The sequence below is a fragment of the Scophthalmus maximus genome, chromosome 5 (genome assembly GCF_022379125.1).
Source record: "Scophthalmus maximus strain ysfricsl-2021 chromosome 5, ASM2237912v1, whole genome shotgun sequence".
In the NCBI taxonomy this organism is placed as follows: Eukaryota; Metazoa; Chordata; class Actinopteri; order Pleuronectiformes; family Scophthalmidae; genus Scophthalmus; species Scophthalmus maximus.
In genome coordinates, this window is record NC_061519.1 from 8413760 (window position 1) to 8433291 (window position 19532).

Here is a 19532-nt window from a genome sequence, read left to right on the forward strand (position 1 = left end):
CAGCATCCCCTCGCCCCCACACTGAGGGACACTAAATACCGTGGTCAGTAATATGCTGTCCCTTAAAGTGCAATGGAATCATAAGATTGCTGGGTTGTGTAAATGAAAACAATTTGTTTGAACAAACTGTCAGCTTTGCATTGAGAGTGCTTATATCAATCAGTTTTCTTTTGCTTGTATTAGGATTTAAGATTGGATGCTATGTGCTTTTTTTTGTGCTTATTTTCTTTAGTTGACTTCCCGTCTGTACATGCCAGCTGTCATGTTTACTCTGAAGGCTTATCTCAGTTTTGCCTGCCAAGTGCAGACATATAGTACGTATATAAAGCCTTTGTTCATGAAAAAGCAAACATATGAGTTTCTTTTGTTGTTTTCAAAGAGTTGGGACAGCACGATGATCATGGAAAATACCTAAGCATATCCATTTTTTAAATAGGTCTGCACAAATGTTTTTTTTTTTCTTCCTACACCATTGGGACACACACTTTAATGTCAGAGGAGGACGTGGATAAAAAAAATAAGGATTTACAGTACATTCCAGGTCTTTTCACATAAATCCTTGAGCGTCAAAACTTAAAAGCACACGTTGTCACTCATCATGCTGCTCAGTGGAGCGCTTGTGTGATTTGTGGTTATGCAGTTGCTTATATGCGTCAGAAATGATGCAGAGTTTAAAAAAAAAAGCATCCTCTTACACTGAGACGACGTTTCATGTTGCATGTCTCACCTATAATAAACAACTCTTGGGGATATTGTCATTACTAGTTTCCATAGTTACGGCCATCATCCTGACGTAAACTGTGATCTTGAAGCTGAAAATGCTTTTGTCAAGTATTCTTATATCATCCATCAAGGAAGCATCAACACAGTAATTCACACCAAAACACTCAGAGTTTATGATTTATGTATGAGTTTTTCGAGCAATGAAAACATGACAAAAAGCTGAAAGTAGCACACGTAACTATCTTCACATATAGTGGCGGCATTGTTGATCCAATGTAATCCAACATGACAGCACCGCAACAAATTCTGCTTTAATGGAGCTGGTAATGATTATTTGAAAATGGTGCTTCAGTCAGGAGCTTCAGTTTACGTTCACATCAAACATCAGATTGGAGAGTTAATGCAAACACAGGTGCTTCTTGGACAGTGAGCTTGACAGTGGCATGATTGTTGGTGTCAAATGGGCTGGTTTGAGCATTTCTGAAAATGAAACTGATCTCCTCGGATTTGTCACAGATTTCGCACTATTTCATTACATTGTAGTCTATTACACTCTCAACCAAATCCACTTGGCTTTTTGATTTTTTTTTCCCTTTCCTGACCATCGTCACTGGCTGTTAATGTAAAGGGAGCTCTGCTCTGCTGTTGCTCAGTTCTCAGTCCCCCTATCATCATCCACATCTTTAATAAATGGTGTGCAGCATGGCTCCGTTTTGGGTCCAGTTATGTTCTCTTCCTGCTGCTTTATTTATCGCTTTGCAATTACTCTATTAAGCTAGGCAAGTGAAGTGAAATTAATATGCTATTAATTTGTAAAGCTCACAAATCTAGGTCAATTTGGCCTTAACATACATTATTTATTCAAATAAGGCTCAAAAAGATAGAAACCTCATAACGACTGACGAGAAGTGATAAACATACAGAATTTCCAAACTCAATCCTAACCAACGACTCTATGACCCCAACTACTGTTGATATTGGAGGAAGAATCCACCCACCACTTCATATGTGAATGATTAGTATTCTTCGTAATCCTATTTCTGGTTAAATATGACATTATGTTATTAAACACATTTTGGCAGGGGCACGTCTTGTGTCTATGGGAAAGCTGAGATTTAAGCTTGTGTGTGCTAGTTTAGTAGTTTTGTGCAGTTGGATCCAAAAAAGGCTGCATCCTTTTCTTTCTACATGGGTACTGCTCCCACATCTCTGTCAGATAACAGACTGGGGAATGAGCAGGCTTGATGTGTGAATACATATCCGGGGAGGAGTGATCATCATCATCTGTCTCCGTTAGCTGCCACTAATACTGACAGACAGGGGTGTAACTGACAGGATACATGTGAAATATATACATGTCTAAGTAGCAGCATGTGTCACGTCACTGCACTTCAGTTTCTCAGGACCATGACCAAAGCAGAGAAGAGCTTTGCATCCGTAATACCAGTATCACAGTATGTTTCTATTACTAATATACCTTAACCGTTACACTGCTGCATTATAAAGTGTGGGGGAGCCATCCACACATACATTTACAACACTTGCCCATTTAGATGCTTAAGCCTTCCAAAGATGCCTGCAATAAAAGCCATGGCAAGTGCTCAAAATTGTTTGCAGTAATACCACGTTTTTACAGATTCACCACTTGCCAAATTGCAGGCATTAGTCTAAAAAGGAAGTAGGCAGTAAAACACTTTAGGAGGCACATCACTCACATCGTGGTACAGCAACAGCAACAGTGGACATAAAGGTTAGATTTCCGTTTTTTTCTTTGAGTACGTCTTGGTTTCATGTTCAGAAGTCAGATAATGCATAAGTCCTTTAAAGAGGGAAGAAGGACTTGGTGTTTGCTCTGCGTCTGATCTGACAAATGTTCCAAAATACCATTGGCCAAGCACTTGATTAGGAACACCCTATACCAATAGCGGGTAATTCCTCCGTTTGCCCTCAAAACAGCCTCATTTGTTCACGTGCATGGATCAGACCGCAGCCATCTTCGAACTCGTCCTTCATTTTTACCTCAGCTATACGCCAAGTTGCATGGATGTTTCTTGCACAGAGGCTACCACGATGACAAAATCCGTCCACACATAGACAGACAGACACATGCATGCCAAAGTACTTAAAACTGCCTGTGGTAGTCCCCGCTACAGTAGATGTGTCCACAACTTGCTCATTTGACACACACCCAGACTCCGACCGGGTGAAAACAATACCGGCTCTGCTGTTGGGCCGGGCAATAAGGCGAGGAGGATATCGATGGTCGGGCCATGTGCAGAATCAGACGTTTCAGCAGGCGATATGTTCAAGTGACAAATCCCCCTAATAGCTGTAGTCTGCCGTGGGAAGAAAGGATGAAGTCATGAAGTATGTAGGTCAGAATGGATGGATGGGTACAAAAATAAATTAAAAAAATATTCAAAATGTGATCATTTCATAATCCTCACCATCAATTTCAACCCAAACCATGAACCTCGATGATATTAAGTGAGCACCCTGAGGAGGATGTTGGGACCACAGACTCTAAACACAACTCCTGGCTGAATGTCACATATTCTGTAGAGGAAAATCTACAATTTGTTTAATACTTTTTCTGAAAACACTCAACAGATTGAACATGAGTAAATAAAGGACAGTCTTCTTTCCACCACGACACCCTGTCACTTCACATCACACTTACAGCCACATAGAATCGGCCGCTCCCTCTTGTGTTTACCCAGGATTCCAGACACATGGTCAGCCGAACAAGAAAAAACACGGTCTATTTTAAGATCAGTGTCATTGAAAATTCCACTGGTGTGTTTCGCCTCACTTGTCTGGTTGTCATCTTCATAAATGTGCAACAAGCCTATTTAATTCTCTCAGCTGCTGAAACACAAAGGTAGGTGGAGCACTTTTTTCATTTCCTTCGTCACGTGTCAGATCCAATAGAATAATACGAGGTGGTTTGTAAATGTTTCAGCACCACTTCCTGTGCCATGTGGTCTAGCGCACACTCTGTGATGCTGCTTACTTTATTCCTGCCACAAGAGATTTTCTTTGCAGGTCAGGAGGTGGGGAGGATGTTTGGAAACATCTCATCTGCACTTTGCATGCTCTGCATATACGAAGGGTGAAGTGAAATCTGTAAATTTGTCCTCTACTTCATGAGCAATGTGGTCTTTTGAGAGGTGATATACAGTAAGAGTTTATTTGGTTTGCTGTTTGGTTGTCTGGATGATATTGCACCACAGCATGAGTCAGTGTGGGATGCTGGTGCAAGTTGGGATCATATAATCAAACGTTTCCATACATATTCCCCCATGAAATACATGATACCAAACATCATTCCAACCTACAAAAGATTCTTTTATCAAATCATCAAAATTATAAACAAAGTCCTAACTGTTCATACACATAAATAACAGTAAAGTAGTAAAGTGAAGACGTTCTAGTCTTCAATCAAACCTCAAGAAAGCATATTTCCCAAAAAAGTTGTTGATGCCAATGACAGAAAAAAAAGCCAAATGCCACATGTTAGTTTTCCTCATCATCTCTTGTTTCACATGACATATTCTACCTTTGTTGTCTACGACATGTAACATCTGCAGCCTTACTGGTGATTGTTGTCTTTGTCAATTAACCTTTGTTAATGAATTTTTGATCAATGCATTTTGTAGGAGAAAATAAACACTGATCACAATTTCCCAGAGGCAAAGAAAATGTAAATGACTTTTGAACCAACCAACCAACCAATCATGAATTACTTGACGGTGTGTCATATTCTCTGTGGGGTTGAACTGGATTTCGCAGGAGGAATAAAGACAAGAGGAACTTTCTCATTTGTCAACAGAGCAGGAGAAAACTGTGGGTTTCAAATCCACTTTTAAACGTCTTCACCATTTGAAACTGGAGTTAGTGCTGTTTGCTAGAAATCCACTTTGCAAGACAGAACTGGACGAGTAGCTGACATTTGCCAAATAAAACGCAATGGCCTTGTAGAGGGAGCTACAATATCTCACCATCGGAATAAGAAATGGGAGCAAATGATCAGTTTCAGAATTATGCTCAGCAGCTCAGATATTTTCAGTGGAATTAACTCACTGAAGTGAACTCGGAGAGACAAACACAATTCGTCACAAATAAATAGATAAATTAAATGAAAAGAATATGCGCCTGCTCTGGTGCTACGCCCGACATTCTAAAATTCCTGTCACTTCCTTTGAACACTGAACACTGTAATACTGATAGCGCTGCCACTGAAGCCTGCAATAGGCTTTTTTGTGCGGAGTAGTCACGGGCCGTGTCACTGTAAATCATGCGTGCTCCACGAAGGTGTTTCTGTGCTTGGACTGTTAAACTGTGTGCAAAAGAAACTGTAGTGTGAGAGGAATCTCACCATGAGAGACTCGAGGCCAATGTATGCACACAGCCCATCAGAAGTCTGATGTGACTGACTGGCTGTCATTGGCACATGTACTGTGCCAGGAGAAATGTCATGCCACAGCAGCCTAAGAGACCGGCTGAATTGATTGACAGCTGCAAAGAACGCACCCTGTCAGCTGAAAATCAAGATTGGTTTTTCTATACATAATTCACAAAGAGCACACTATAGCTCAGCACACACAAGCCACGGATGTGGGAGTGTGTACGGGATATGCGCTGCAGCCTGTATTCCACTGTGACCATAATCCTTTCCACAGGGGACGTCGCCAGATCTGATGAAAGGGAGATCCCACTTTCATCTCATCGAGTACAGCAATTTTGCATAGTACTTTAGTGGTTCATGGGCTTTTGGCATTTTGAACTCATTCCATGTTCTATTAGGGCGACATCCAAATATTTTTAAAAACCATAAGGCCTTAAAGACTGTACACTGTCAATGATGGAACAGAAAAGAAAAAACAACTATAATTAGGTAATTTTTAGTATTTTTTTAATAGCCCGACTGTGATGATGAGGGTTTTCATTTACCCAAAACGAAAAAGAAAAGCAGGTATGCAGGATATATGGGCAAGCCCACCAATGGAACCTGAACCTACAAGAATAAAGAATAAGAAAAAGAGAACATACCAGGATTTGGAGCCACTGTAGCTGTTACACTTTATTTAACTGATATGTTATTAAACACTTCTGGAAGCTGTTATTTGAAATCACATAACTCAAACAAAAAAGAAGATGCTTACCTTTTCACATGAAACAAAAATTGAGTCAACTAACATCTAAAATAGAAACAGTAGTTCTCTGTTTGACAGTGACAAGGCTGGGAGCCATTGGGGGAGAGATCAGAAAAGGTGCCACTACCTTGACGCAGCGACAATTTGTCATTTTGAAAAGTGTCCCCTTCCTCAGAAAGATTTCCACTTCATTTTTCACTGCTTTTCAGCGCCATCAGATGGGGGCAGCATTGCTCCACAGTGTCCTACCCTCTTCTTTTTGTTTCGCCGTGACCCTCATCTGGGACAAAGTGACATTAAGTGAAGTAGTTAAAGGTTAAATACCTACATTAAAGACATGGTGGGGATGTTCATTTCTCTGCATATTCTTTTTTTACTACAAGCTTTAACACTCTGGTGCATCACCGCATCAACAATCTTCCATGTTCACCGTAGTGTAACCAAACCTCCTCATCACAAGACTGCTAATTAAAAACGTGACACGACACAGCATGTCACTGTCCACAGATCTGCAGTAAGTGCAAACAAGTCTGCCTTCAAATTGGAAGCGGACCTGGGTCAGTCCCTTTTCATCTGGGAGTAGGAAACACTGATGCAGTCAGCCACCGGGGGAATATCTCCCATGTGTTTAATCGCAGACAGTTCAAAGGTTTTCACAGCGGGATGTTTCGACGCATTCCTCGGGCTCGTAATGTTGCATTTGACAGACGGCACTGAAAATGTGTGGTTTTTTTCAATTATGTTGAAAAGCCACGCACAGTCAAAATGTTGATTTTCACAGGTTTGACGCTGCTCTTGCACCACCATCAGCTAAAAATAAGAGTTTATGTTTACAAGCTGTGACACTGCCATGGATTTAGGTATGGGCAGCATGGTGGTGCGGTGTTTTAGCCCTCACAGCGAGAAGGTTTCTAGTTTTGAACCTATCAGCCGATTGGGCCCTTCTGCGTGGAGTTTTCACCCCCCACTGATACTCAAATGTGTATTAGTCTGCGACCTCTCGGTTCATTTTGGATTTCCAAGAGGCGTTACCAATGGACGCAGACCAAAATGCCTCCGGACGCAATTGGATAGACCGATAACCAGTGAAAGCAACGAATGTGACGTATGTTGAGCGACGTGAAAACATCTATAGCAGAGAGCAGTCGAAGTTCCAGTAAAGAGACTAATTAGCTTTGTTTTCTCTACATGAAAACTGTTCGGACTCAGAGCTAAACAGAATTAATGAGCACTTGTGGCTGCAGAGGCTGCTGTTGGTTAGAATAGTTGGATTCAGATGGGGTAAAATTATATAAAACCCCCAAGCCTCTTAATTAATTAATTCTTATTAATCCCAAATCAAACACTAGACTACATTCTGTCCAGTGGTTACATAATGGATGACGCAGTTCCTTTGTGTCATAAATTGAGTCATCATTTTCCTGTGATAGCTGCATCCTGGAGGCCAAGAGAATAAAACCTTCTTATAGGAAAATATAGGCGCAAATGGTGTTGTTTTTCTACTGTGCAATCAGTTTTAACATCACAATGACAAGTTTAAGCCAAAAAGTTGTCTGTTTCCGATTTAAATAACATTTTCCCAAAGGTGGTTACTGTCACCTTAGGTAGATGTTATTGAACTGATGCATGATCAAGTGATCATCTTTACACTTAAGTTTGATTAATTATCTGATGCTATGAAAACGGGATGAAATATCATGAGGCGCTGCAGCTCTCTCGTCTCCTTCTCTGCTTGGATTCATGTGTATAACCAAGCTATTGCTTTGGGACAGATGTGTCCATTTACTGGCTCTTTTAGCACGTCAATTTTGGCCACTGGGTTAATGACTCTGCTGCAGACACTATACGGCTCATTGAACAGTCAAACAGCAATCTGCACTTCACCGATCACCGATTTTTTTTTGAAAAAGGTACAGGAGATTCGGTGCCTCCAAGGAGTTTTTCCCCGTAACTCAGGAGCTCTGCCTGCATATGATTGAAGGTATTAGAAAGTAAAGTTTGTCCCTGCAAGATAGTTCCCGCTGACTATCCGATGGGCCATTAACCACAGTAGGTTTGCAGAGCCGATCGCTGCTGATTTGCCAATTCTCAACCGTGTGACTGCCTAGAGTTTTGCACACCTTCATCCACTAAACTGTGAAATGCTCTGGCATTAATAGTAGGGAATATTTTAATATTTAAAAAGACACAGTTTTAAAAAACATGAAGTCTAACGAGAGCAGCACTGAGATAATACGATGAGTCAAGGGAGAGAAAAGAAAACTTAAACTGTGACAATGTTGTAAAGCAGAAATACATGTGTCAACCATCAAGCACTCAACAAATCCTCTACTGTGGAGACAGCATCTTTGAGTTTTTAGGTTTCTCTTCGTTCATTTATTACATCTAATTGAAACATCAGAACCACACTGACACAGAACAACAGGATCTCTTGCTGTTGCTGTTCTTACCTAATTCAATTTTGAATCAGCATACTTGGTTCAGAATCTCCCCCGAATGTACACCACAACACCAAACCAAATACCTCTGCAAATACTCACAACACAACCAAATGTGTCTTTTATTTTTGGTACAGCTGCATACCATGTATTTGGATATATGGGGCTGTGCAAAAGCATATTTTAAAGGCGAAGGAAGAGAAGGGGGGGCTTCAAAAGAAGAATTGGAACAGAAAATGAAAAGGTTAAAACAACAACATGAACAAAATTCAAATAAAATGCTCCTGAACAATCTAATTTAAGGTTCACTGTCCAATGATATTATGCAAGTAGCGGGGTGAGTAGGTTATTAGCATTCAGACTGAGAAAGCAGAATTCATCAAATATAATACAAAAGATAACATCTAGTGATTCAACCTATCCTCTTACGAAACTCAATGTAATTGCCGAATCCTTTAGCGGATGGTACAAATCTTTATATACAAATTCAGACACTTACTCTGATGGCAGTGCTTAAGCATTGTTTTTGAAAAATATGGATTGGATTTTTATATGAGCCCATGAAGAGTGGGAGGTATAGGACTATTTAACATATGTTGAAAAACAAACAAAGCCCGGGATCTGATGAATATATGAATGAATTGTATTAAAGCTTTAAAGAATTAATAGCGCTCTTCTACTAAAAGCATATAATTTATATTCTGCAATCTAGCACAATGGAGGTAAGTGGCTACAGTGGTAATACCCAAAGGGAGTAAAGGCCCACAAATCATATATGCCTGTTTCTCTATTTGAACATCCTTAAGATTCCAATAAAACAGGATCAAAGAAATTAAGAAAAAAATGGAAATTATGTTTAAAAAAGGAATTGCTGATGTGTATCTAATATCCCTGTCCATGAACCCAAACAGCTCTTTACATATACATTACAAGAGTGATAGGAAGTTCAAATATTATTACATTTTTGGGGAGAGCGATGTAGGGGTTAAACAATTGGTGGCAAGTTCTTACTTTTAGAGAGAGCTTAAGTGGAAGTTGATAACTAAATACTCGCGGACCTCACAGGCAACTGCAAAGTGTGGCTCACAAATTGTCAAAAAGATTTAATTTGGTCACGTCCGAAGTTAAGCAATAGTTAGGAGGATGTTTACAAAGCTTTTTTACCTTGCTTCTGCTATGACATTCCCAAAGATTTAAAAATAGTCCTACATCCACAAGTTTTCAGGAGAAGCACTAAGATCTATTTGTTACAAATTCTAGTTTAGACCAGACTCCCATCATTTGGATCCAAAATCAAACCTCTCCAACCCCAGTTTTATTACCAGACACCGGCTGTAATATAGACCCTAATCGCTGAAAACATATTCTCATGTATAATGATGGGTGAGAAAAATGTAATGGTCAAAGTTGTTGTGGAATTTTCGTCTATCCTCCCTGAGAAACTGTTAAGACGAGACTTCTCGGGCACAACGCAACGTCATCTCATCTATTTTGCCAAAACAATCGTTGATCAGCTGATGTCTCTCTGGAGGTGAGATGAAGACATTACTCTAAATTAAATACACTACAGAGACCAGAGATAGGCAGGCTATCTTGGGACGCCGAACACTGTGAACTTGTTGATCTGTGTAGCGAACCGGAAGTCTCCTCAATATTGGGCTCTTATGATAAATACTTCTGCTTAAGACATCCACGGTTTCCATCTTACTGAATCAGCATCCACTCCATCAATCATTCCATTTAAATAATAACCTAACATAAGAAAATGAACAGTTTTTACATGAAGTGGAACATTTTGTCTGTCTCCTCTGTAAGCAAATGATGTTGTTGGCTATGACCAAAATGACAATTTTCTTCTCTTATGTCTCCTGCCTCCATCAGGTGGTCGTCTGTCAGTTCTACAAAAATAGATGATGAGAAACCATCCAATTTACAAACTAGGAGCATAAAGTAACCGCAAATTACTGTACCTGTATGTTATATGGTACAGTAATTCAATGCATATCAGACAGCATACAGCACAACAGCTACAGGTGCTGTAACAGCGCAGAGTGCAGGCCCCAAAGTTACAGCAGAGAGCAGTATGTAAATAACTTAGCTCTTATTTTCTATGAAGGTTTCGGATTGTTGAGGCCACTGTAAAGTTGCTAAGATTTGGCTGCACTGTTTGCCCAGCCTCCCTCATCCACATCCCATGCAGACAAGGACATGGTTAACAAGAGTTCCATGAATTTCATCTGAAACAATTTTGTCTCCTTCCTCCTCCTCTTCCTCCTCCTCCTCCTTCTCCTTCATGCGGATCCATTGTCCCAAAACTAGTAAACTGCCCCATGGCCCTTTTAGCCATCAATTCTAAGGTTCTGATTGGTGTGTGAAGAAGTTTGACTCCAGTGTTTCCACCTGTGGAATTGCGGGCTAATTGTGTTCAAGTCGTGATGACTTGAGCTCATGATACTGAATGCAGTGCTTTCTGAATGAGCACATGGTGTAGCCAATGATAAATAAAGGGATTTGTGTTTAGAGTTTTGGGAAATGTGTCTTTCTTTTGGTAGATGGCGTTATGGTTTGGGATGTTTAGTTAATGGGTCTAGGAATAGTGTGTAAGCAAATCGAGAAATATGTAACAGACGCGTTGAGGACGTGAAATCCGATCAAACAGGCCTCATCTGGAGATGGTCAAACAAGGCCACATTACTCTAGCTGTGTGAAAGACCACCTCTGACAGTTTCATTATGAACCAAACATATTTTTACACTATTTTTTACACTTACATGGGTTTAGTAGTGGCCACCGCCACAATATTACACATGATGAGTTTTTGTTATTTATTATTTCACATGAGCAAAATGTAGAGCCGTGTCCAGAACACTAAATCACTGACACTCTGCTTGCCCCTCCCTCACACACACATTGACAACAGACCCATCTGTCATAGTGGAACTGGCTGGCTTTGCAAGTGTCCTTCTTTGTATTTGCATGTAAAGGGGGAAAGTGAAATCTGATCACAAGTGGTCACATGCAGCACATTCAGACCACATTATAATGCTAGAGCTGTCCACCTATGATCTTTTTTTTTTATTGCCTCCCAAACAGGATTCGGCTAACTCAGCGGCTAATGGCACAATATCAGGCAAAATGGAAGGGATAGTTCAGGGATTTTGAAGTGGGTTTTATGAGTTATGTAATGCATAGTTAATATGTTACCTTGTAGGGATGATGATCAGCGCTGTCTTTTAGGAGGAGAAGTGATAGTAGCGAAAGTCGGAGTCCCACTGTTGCAGAGGGGACCACCGAAAAATGTCTTTTTCGCCACATTTCTAAACGTTAAATTCTTTACTGATCACCATCTCCATGAGGTAACATATTAACTATGCGTAAGTAACTCATACAACCCCACTTCAAAATCACTGAACTACCCCTTTAAGGAAATTAACTGCACTTGATTATCAGGTCACTGAAACCTCATTATAGATTCAAACTTTTCGCTTCAGTTGAAACATTATCTACTTGTGCAAATGCATCTTTTCCTCAATTTGCGGCAGCTGGAGATAGCAGACATTGACAAGAGAGGAAGGCTTAGAAAGGAAGACAACCCACACATGCTTGTGGTGAAAACGTGACAGAGAATAAGGCCACACTCTGCCTTTCTATCATTGCCTTGAGGGGGAGTCAGTGCATATGCATTTGTTTCCGTATGTGTGTGTGCAGTGAATCCTGCTGCTGACTGCAGACACAGATCCCTTCATTTGCACATCTCAAGAGCCACCCACTCCATGCTCCCGTGTCCCAAGGTCGCTGGTTATTATATAAAATACAATAGTTCCTCACCGGCCCGGGGGGTGGATTCTTCTACAGGTAATTTCGTTGCAAACTTGAAAAGTTTGATGGAGAAGATCATGGCGTGAACACATTTATCATCACATCCTGTGTAATCAAAGCCATTCAACCCCACACACAAGCTTTAAATACTATCATTATATGATTATTCCTAATAATCAATAATGATAATAATAATAATAATAATAGTAATAATAATAACGTTATTTTATATAGCGCCTTTTCAGGGACCCAAGGACGCTTTACAATTCATACAAACACAGACACACATACACACACACGAAAGTCATGGGGGAATGTAGGCCTTGGTGAACAGGTGGCATTTTAGGATGTTTTTGAAAGTGCCCAGAGAGGGGGCATTCGGATTTCTGAGGGCATGGAGTTCAAGAGGGTGGGGGCTGCGACACAAAAGGCTCTGTCCCGACCCTCTGCTGCAGTTGCTTGGGAGCGACGATCATTAGCTTTGTTTTGCTGGTGTTGAGTTTGAGTAGGTTTGAAAACATCCAGGTTTTTATTTCATTCAGGAAGTTGACAAGTGAAAGCGGGGGGAGCTGATTGGATGGTTTGGTGCTAAAATAAAGTTGAGTGCCATCGGCATAACAGTGGAAACTGAGACCATGCTGGTGGATTATTTGATTATTTTGACACGTAGATAGTGAAAAGGAGGGGTCCAAGCACAGAGCCTTGAGGCACGCCAAGAAATACTGTTGGAAAACTCATGACTGAGACGTTTGCACTTAGTTGTTGCTAACTAGGGATTTTTTTTGTTATGAAAATTGTATTTCCTTTTCAGAGCTTTATAGAGCATTCAGCCATGCAGCCCCCCCGTCTCTGGAACTCTCTCCCACAAACCATTCGTGACACTGATTTTCTCCCCACTTTAAAAACCCGTCTCAAAACACACCTTTTCCGTTTGACTACTCTCATTAACTTTTGAGAAATGATTTAGTATTTAACTGTGCTCTATTAGTCTGATGTTGTTGTTTATTGCTCTGTATTTATGTCTGGTCTGTTGTGCATCTGTTTTTATCTTGCAAGGTGTCCTTGAGCTTCCTGAAAGGCGCCCATAAATCAAATGTATTATTATTATTATTATTATTATTATTTATGCATTCCATATTCAGATTTTTGCAGCACTCAGACACCTGCCGCATGTGTGCAAGTTTGCTCTGCTCCTGCTCAGAACTGTTTGTCTGCGCAGATGACCTGAGCTTCAGCTGGAGTCCTTCTGCAAATATTGCAGGAACCATTTTGAGAGAGAGGAGCAGGGCTGCAAAAACTCAGAGCGTGGAATGAAGAAATAATGCTCTGAAAATGAAAGGCCACGTCTGGAATAACGATAGGAAAGAAACTCACAAGAGACAGAAAAAAGTCACACAGAGAGGACGATCAGAACTTGGAGATGCTGCTTGTTGGTTTATAGCTGTTCCATCTACAAGACAATGTCTGTACAAATATATTGTCGTCTTAGAGAATGCACCGACCCACTCACCAACCCACATGCACCATGCAGGATTGAACTGCTTCTTTGAGGACTCTTTTTGACATTAGGGCCCTTACAACCTTTTCACGACATGATTATCGCTGCCAAAAGAGTTCACAGTAACACTTTCTATGAATCCCATATCTATAGCGCATTATGACAGCATTCGAAGTGCATTATAAGGCATTCATAATGTAGGCGGTAGCTGCTTTATTATGTGAGTGACGGGCGCTATATTCCTTTGTAGAAGGAAGTTGGCTCAGTCACAGCTGAAGACAGTCAGAATAGAATAAATGGGACATCACACTCGTTGTATTTTCATATTAAAATCATTTGGACCTGGATGGAAAGTGTCTTCATTCAGTGTGTATTCATAATTGGGTCAAGGCGATCATAGATGGGTCAAGGCGATATTTGCCTTGTTTGCACATTAATGTATTCAGTTGTTATTATCATTCATAACAATAAAATTATATATATTTATTGTATTATATTTTAAGTTTAAAAATACTTAAAACATTTCCGTCTATAAAATGAATGCAAACTATAGACGAGCCTGCCGATTGAGAGTGATGATGTTGAGCAGTTAGGTAAAGAACCAGGAGCAAGGCAGCGTGAGTTGTGAGGCAATGGTTTTGTGACTGCCTACTCATGTCTGGCACTGCCTGCCTCAGACACAGAACAGAACGATCAGAGAAGGCAAAATCAGCTTCGGGAAAGTCACCGAACAAAATCGTAACAAACCTTTATAGAAGAAACTGGCCGAGTGTTTCAGGAACTGGTGTGTAGCCCTGACGACGCCCTTAGCATTCGCCCAGAGCCATTGAGAGAGAGAGCAGCGACATCTCTGTTCACTCCAATGGACCAGTTTTTTTTCCAGCAATGGTGGAAAATGGACCCTCTCAATAGTTCCAGGAAGTGAGCAGCAGCGCATTAGAGTAGCATCAGAATGGATCAATGGACCGTCTGTGTTGCACTTATGAAGGGTAAGACGTTTAAATAATCAAATTGTATATTATCAGCACATCTGAATCAAATCTAAATGTGAATTAAAGCATGTTAGTGGATTATGATTTATGATTATTTATGATTTACTTATGATTTAAGAAAACGTATTGACTAACTACATAGAGTAACTACATAGGCATGTCGGTCTGCTTTATTGTAAATTGATATATTTATTGACTACTAATTACCAAAAATCGCGTTTCTGTCACTATGAATAAGGGATTTGAATTGCGCGCCAAGGAACTTCCGGGAACTAGTCTACATGAGTCACGTGACGTGCAAACATTTTGGACCCCCGACGACTCTCATTCCATGGCGCTGCATTCGCCTACACAGCCATCCCCAAGCTTCTACTTTTCTGCGTCTGGTCCGCTATGTCTTCTTCGTGCTAATGAATGAAATACTTTCAAATACATCAGTCTATAAGATAAATACAGACGGTAGACAGACTAAAAATCCATTCTGTGATCATTATATTGTATTCCAGCAATCTGGTAGAAAGATTGTTTTAAATGTCTGCATGTCCCACAAACGGAGCAGAGGAGATCAGAGACAGACAGAATAATAATATCAGTCTCTAAGTATGTTTGGTTTCCATTTTTCATGTTTTCATGGACCTTCAGCCATGTTATATTATTATTAAGATCTGTGCAATATAATGAATTATTTATCACAACCTACCTGCCCTTGTTTTATGATGAATGTTAGTATATGACGTGGAATGTGTTTGACTGTGCGTGAGTGTGTTTGTTTGTGTGCAATATAGTTTCTTTGGAATTAGAAAAAAAAAAATAGTTATAACTATGAACTAATATCATGTTAACATTCCAACCCCTAGTGGCAGAGACAGTGCAGGGGCAGATGGGGTTGTTCAGTTTAATATGTAAGTCCAGTCTGGCTGACTCATTGATCCTGTATCTGACTGAGCTTTGTTCATGTTAGAATCCATGGCTCTGAATTTTTAGCAGCCTGACCCTGCTGTGTATTGATAAATCCATGGTGCTGTCTATGGTGTTGAAGTAGCAGACCCATTAGTAATTGTGCCTTTTTCTCCCAGTCTCACCCGTCAGTCAGTTTTGTCTTGGATCTGTAACATTCTCAAAACTATCTACTGTGAATACTACATTTTACACCATACTGCAGCCTGTGGAAACTATAGAGTAGTCTCCGATCACAGTCATATTGACAAGTAGGGTATTGTAGCTGTGGACAAGCAAGGGGATCATGGAGACCTGTGGTATTCCCTTTATATTTCTATGACCATTTAGTGTTAGTGCGTGACCTGTGCAGCAGCAGCACAGCATATGGCTGGTCATGAATTACAGACATTGAAGCCAATTATTATTTCATTCATCTATTTAGGTTATTTGCATTTGTCATTTGTTAATTTGTCCAAAAAAACCCAACTCACCTCTGTGTTGCGAATTAAAATAATATAATATCAGAATTTAGTAAATGCCTCTTGATATGAGTTCAAGAGACAAACAAATAGACAACCCTCTGAAAAGGAAAGGCACACGGAAGCCCTTCTACCCCCTGCCTCTCTCCTCCTGTGTGGGCTCCCTTTGGGCCAGCCCCCTCTGGTAAAGAATAACAAATCACCAACGGGCAGTGTGGGCTCCCTGCTGAGACCGTCCACGCCTGCAAACCAGATCTAAACATGTATAGTTGTCTCCACTGAGCTGCTGCCCTTGAAGACAGGAAGACTGACTGGGAGCTTCAGGGCTCGCCACATTCCCTCGTGTGCCACAGTCAGACAGTCGACTTGTTAGTCTGTGGATATTATTCCTGATTCCTCCTGCCTGCTGGACTTTACAGAGACCCACAGCTGCAGTACACAACGGTACAGTATCTGCCCGTTACTGTCAATTATTGTTTAGTAATTTAACTGCATTCTCCCCAGGTATACTTTCTTCTGCTATGGTACAACATACATGTGATAAACAAATACACATGTAGTGTGAAAACAAGCGCCGGTCCTCCAACTCATACGACGAACTATGTCGGTTTAAAACCCGCAAACCTCTTAGCGGCCACTAGAGGTCAACGGTGGACCTGGTGAGTCCGTGAAGTTTGTGTATTTAAATAGATTTGCTTATATTCAGTAAAGTAAGCATGCTGATTCTCTGCCATGTCACCCTAACCGTAACCTTCACCATCACCCTAACCCTAAGCATCACCCTTACCTTTGGTGAAGCCCACGATGCTGTGAGGGAAAAAATAGTTTTTGGCATACCTCCTGTCACCGGTAGAGGCGCTAATTTATGAAGCGGTCGATATGGTCATTTTTACTCCACACGACATAGTCACCGTATGAATTATCACAGTACATTGAGTGAAAACAGTTATCGATTTCACAAGTGAATTTCCCTGGTGTGGGATTAATAAAATGTTATCTTAGTAAAGGTTGCGAGCTCACAAATAAACTGTATCCTGCTTAAAGTATAAATGACATCCCAACCAAATGCAGAATATCTTAGTGGGTATTAAGTCGTGTTACCAAGCAATTTACTCCCACTCCAAATTTCTGCCCTTGTCAATTCCCCACCAGTTGATCAACCCTGCAGTTGTTACATAATTCATGCTGCGAGATAAAAACCGCAACAGCCTCCAACAGGAGGCAAGTAAAAACTTGCAAACATGTGAATGAGCTCAAATGACTTGTCAGGTCAACCCAAACAAAACCTTTCAGAAACTCTCTCTCACCCTACTTTCCCTTTTTATTAAATATTTATCTTCACATTGAGGATGAACAGAAGTTAATTCACATCTCAATTTAGGAAGGAGACAAGACGGAAATATTGTGTCGGTATTTCTAAGGCTTTTTACAGTACTATATGTCAATATTTTTTACGAATCTGTTTGTCTTATCGAATGTTGTTTTCCTATAGACACATTATCACGCTCTCAAATTATCTGGTCCTTTTCATAAAGACCATACCAACAAGTGAGAACCTGTCGACACTGTTCCAGACTTTCTGAGGAGCCGTGCGTTTGTACAGACATTCGACGAGGAGACCAACTGCTGATTGTCTTTCAGTTTCGACACCCACACACCTGTAGTGTACTTTATGAAATCATACCTTGCTGTTCATCGATCTGTCTCATCCCTGGATTTGAATTGACTTCTTCCTGAGATCCAGACTTTAGAGGGGTTAGAAGTGCTGGTGCTCTTTTTATTCATATATGGCGTGTAAATCAGCTGGTATTAGCAAATGATTAAGTATCACATTATGAATTTCTACAGTGAATAAAAGATCCCAGGAGATATTAGTGATGTCCGCAACATACATGTTTCTAAATGTACAACCTGTCCATTAAATTGTCCAAAAACAACTGGACCTTTGTTTTTTTTTTGCTGGTTTGTGTATTTAGATTATCCCAAATGTTTCCAACAATGTTCAAACTCAGAGAAATCAGTAATTCCATCCAAGCTAACAGTCTATTTGATACTGCTAACTGGTCTGCATTTGCTGTTTGGTGAGGACTAGGATTTGACTTTGGGAGCTCCATGTCATCGTTGTTCTCTCTTTGAGCCCTTTTGGAGCCAACATTATTGCCCTCTTGTTCTTCTCTTATTTTCGCTTATCCAACATTTCTGCACCTGCACACTAATGTTATGTTACTGGACTCTCGCGACAACGAGGAAAGGTGAACGTCACGTAGTGCCTTTTGTAGATTATTTGGGGCCATAGTGAATCGACCAGAGAATCTAATATGAAGGTACCTGAAATGAGTACCGGCAGCTGGCGGGAAGTAACGGTGGACTCCAAAGAGTAAAATGTAGAAGTTCTAGATCTGGCACTGCGCACCACTGCTATTGATACACTAGAGCACTTTGTACATCTCAAACTCAAGATATCATTATACATAATACATTAATCTCTACTAGTGGGCCTCTAGTTTGCTGTAAATGTTCTGTATAACTAGAAGCCTATACTTCAGGGCATGCAGCTTCATGGTGGCACTTCATGGTGACTTTTAAATGATGGCCTTTCTGATGGCTGTCATTGCTGTGAATGCCTTACTATAACGTATGATTCTCAACTATACAAAGTGTGTATATATACACTTGCGTTTTGGAGAAAGAATTGTACTGTGCTTTGTGGTCATAATTCATTATAATGGGACATTTTAACCATTCCCTTTAGCCTCAAAACGGGTGCTTAACGTGTATGACAGCCAATCATTATGAGGGGTCATAATGGGGTCACACGGCTCAAGGCTCAAGGCTCAATCACCTAATATCTCTAAACTAATATATATATATATATATATATATCTCCTGGGACGAAGGTCGACCCCCTAAGCCTAAGCCCACAACAATTTCATATACAGCAGTGGTCATGCTGGTCATACAAAGCAAATAGTAAAAAAAGAACAAAAGAAAGAAAAACAACAAGAATCATTAAATCATTACAAGAAACTTGCTGACAGTGTCTCAATGGTCCTCCAGGCTAAACACGCTGCCCGCTCCATGTTTAGCAGCATCCCATGAGTCCCTATAGAAGAAGGCTGGTTTACTCTAAACTAAAATATTAACTGTAGATAAACAAACTACTCTGACCTCTTTGGCCCTGTGAACAAATGTGAAAAGAACTTGCTGGACAACATCAACAGTTAGAAATGAAGCTAGAATGTGACAAGGCTGCATTGTCAAAGCCAGCTGGTAATATGAGGCTTCCCGTAAACTGATGCTAAATGATGCAGAAAGCTACGTACAGCTGACCCAGGTCCCAGGACTGATAGCATGACTTGACTGTTAGTTTGTTTAGCAAGATTTTTTTAAAAAAGCAAGCATGAATGCTTAGCATTTCACTGTGTTTTATAAGGTCAAAGCTAATGACAAAAATGAGTGACAGAAAGCAGAAGCAGACTGACGACTGT

The 19532-nt window shown here is 40.4% G+C and overlaps 1 long non-coding RNA gene across 1 annotated transcript; it reads right to left on the minus strand.

Moving 5' to 3' along the window:
- Positions 1-958: 958 nt before the first annotated feature.
- On the minus strand, positions 959-3543 carry LOC118311016. Its single transcript, XR_004793889.2, has 3 exons — positions 3404-3543; positions 3171-3279; positions 959-3059 (listed from the first exon to the last, which is right to left on the minus strand). It is a non-coding gene; the product is annotated as an uncharacterized LOC118311016 (long non-coding RNA).
- Positions 3544-19532: the final 15989 nt, after the last annotated feature.